Raw genomic sequence first — 3,073 nt, forward strand, 5'->3', positions numbered from 1 at the left:
AGAAAAGAAAATAGGTCTCTAATCAATGATCTAAGCTCTGATGTCAAGCACCTAGAAAAAAATTTAACTCAAGCAAGGTGAAGGGGCGAAAAAGAATGAAAAAACACACAAAAGTCAAAACAGTGTAAAAACAATAGAGGAAAATTAATAAACCAGAAAGTTATTTGTTTGAAAAGATCAATAAAATCTACCCAGACTGTTCAAGAAAAAAAGACAGAAGACACAGATTACCAATATCAGAAATGAAAGATAAGACATCACCCTAGATCCTATTGACATTAAAAGGATAATAAGAGAATATTTAAAAAGAACCCTAGGTGGGAAGCTGAGGCAGGTGGACCACCTGAGGTCCGGAGTTCAAGACCAGCCTGGCCAACATGGTGAAACCCCCTCTCTACTAAAAATCTACAAATTACCTGCCAGGAGACCGACCACAGCTGTGGGGCAAGGACCAGAGTGAACAGGAAAAACAAGAGCGTCTGGAAACCCAAAGGCAGAAGTGGAAAGAATGGATACTGCAGCTCAAGACCCAGCTAGATGACCTGGAAACATTGGCCTATCCAAGAGCGGTTATGACGCCCTGCCACAGTTCATGGTGCTGGAAAGACAGCGGGTGATTCGAGATGAGTTAATAAAGAAACTGGACATGAATCTGAATGAGGACATCAGTTCCCTGTCCACTGAAGAGCTTGGTCAGCATGCAGATGCAGAAGTGGCTCAGATGGTCAACCCAGCCCTAGTCAAAGATCACTTGGTTGAGAAACTGAAAACTCAGATCGGAGACCTCTAAATGTTCATCAACTTCCAAGATGAAGTGGGGGGCCCCTTGCAGGCAGGTGGTGGACACTGTGAGTGCAAAGTCTCTGGAGATGGGAAATGGCTGCACCAGAACCGGCAGGAGCAGACCCGCTGCCTCCAGGACACATCAAAACAAAGTCAGAGGATGTGAAGACAGGCCGGGAGACTGGGCTGCACCTGAGGCCACAAGTGCTGGCGATGCTCCAGATTTTGGTGTTACCCAATTCGGTTGTGACACAGGCCAGATCTCTCCACCCCTGTAGCAGAGAGGCCAGGCTGACAGAGACTACTCTCCCTCGCTGAAGACACTGGGGGTGTCAGTGGACAGAGTGAAGCAGCTAGCCTTGAGGCACCAGCCACAAGACCGTATCATTACCTCTGCCATCCCCCGGGACCTCTCTCTGGGAGGCAAGGATGAGCTGGCCATGGCTGTGTGGAAGGAGCTGATAGTGGCTTTGAGGGACCTGCTAGCCCAGGGGCTCTATGCCTCTTCCTCAGGGATGAGCCTTAGCATGGCTTCTACCGCTTGTTTGCTGCCAGCCTTCTCCTTGGCCCCTGAGGCCACATGCCCTGGGAGTTCTTTGTAAAGTATTGAAACTGCCTTTGCAAAAAATTATGACTGAGACAGTGAAAGAGATCTAACTTAATCGACTCCATCTAGCTTCTAACCCCCAAGCTGTCTTTGTTCATTCCTGGGTATAAGTTGAACTAACTTTGGGAGAAACTTAGTTTGTAGTTTACAGTTTAAACAAAGGCAGTAACAGCCCTTTCCCAAACCAGACCTCCTTCTTGCCTGGGGATTAGACTAACATTAGCCACAGGATTAGAAATTATGGTTTAGGAATCATGCAGCTGGAGGCTACAAGATTCTGACCCTCCCTAAACTGCTCCTAAGATCAGTGCTTGAGATATTTTTCAGACCCTGAACTTAATGGGTTAGCTGGCACCACCCAGCTTGATAAACTGGCTCATCTGCTCTTATGGCCCCCACTCAGGAACTGACTCAGTGTGAAAAGACAGCTTTGACTTCCTGTGATTTCAACCCTGACCAATCAGCACTCCCGGATCACTGGCTTCCCCACACCCACTAAGTAATCCTTAAAAACTCTGCTCCCCAAATGCTTGGGGACACTGATTTGAGTAATAATAAAACTCAGGTCTCCCGCACAGCTGGCTCTGCATCAATTACAGCTGGTGCTCGACTTACGACCACGGTCAGGACCACGGACCGGTTGTAACACGATTTGGTCGTAAGTTGAGTAGGCTATATGTACAGTTGAAGTGGTGCACGCGGAGATGGTAGTGTTGCCGGAAGCTGATCCGCACTGTCGTATGCCCAGCTGGGCAACGTTTGTGCTGCCAGACGCGGAGCAGTCGTGGCTAGCAATTGTGGTTGTAAAGTCGAATGGTCGTAAGTTGCATAGGTCGTAAATCGATCAATACCTGTACTCTTTCTTTATTGCAATTCCCCTGTCTTGATAAATCTGCTCTGTCTAGGCAGCCGGCAAGGTGAACCCCTTGGGAGGTTACAGTACTACCATGCTAAGAATGGCAGTGCTTATGTGGAATCCCCAGTCCGGGAGCTCTCCCAGTCCTTTGCCTTCCTGTTACAGGAGGCACTATTGTGACCCCCAAAGACAGCCTACTGACAGCCATCCTCATGGCGCTGGCAGAGCATGGCCCTTTAAAGCACATTGCAAACTCAGAATTGAAGGCTTTGGTATGTGGCACTGAACGAGCAGTGTCTGGTGTCCTGGGTGAACCTCATCTGCAAGTCCAGGTCACTCATCAAGCCTCACTACCAGCCCAAGAGCTAAGTAGCACACACAGGCTTTGAGAGTGCCCTCAACCTGCTCAGTCACCCCAGCAGCCTCAAGTTCAGCCTCCCTAGAGATCTGGCCATGGGCCAGGTCAAAAATATCAAAGGTGCCTTTTGATGAGAATGTCCTGACCCCAGGAAAGCTCCTTGCTCAGTAGGGATAGATGTGTTTGTCTTATAGCATAGAAGCAAGGAATCAAAGGTGGGGTTAAAGGCATTTTTCCCAGACCCTGCCTAGGTGGTCAGCCAAATGAGTGCAAAGTGTGTTTTCCCCATCAACTTAACATCTCAGAAAGATGTGTTAGAGACACTCTTGTTAAGAAGGTTCTGGGCCGGGCACGGTGGCTCACGCCTGTAATCCCAGCACTTTGGGAGGCCGAGGTGGGTGGAGCACGAGGTCAAGAGATTGAGACCATGCTGGTCAACATGGTGAAACCCCATCTCTACTAAAAATAC

General features: G+C 48.6%; 1 pseudogene; it reads left to right on the plus strand.

The window, feature by feature from the left end:
* Positions 1-413: 413 nt before the first annotated feature.
* Positions 414-2,735, plus strand: LOC108312586 (annotated as a pseudogene).
* Positions 2,736-3,073: the final 338 nt, after the last annotated feature.

The sequence above is a fragment of the Cebus imitator genome, unplaced genomic scaffold (assembly GCF_001604975.1).
Source record: "Cebus imitator isolate Cc_AM_T3 unplaced genomic scaffold, Cebus_imitator-1.0 Scaffold126, whole genome shotgun sequence".
Lineage (NCBI taxonomy): Eukaryota > Metazoa > Chordata > Mammalia > Primates > Cebidae > Cebus > Cebus imitator.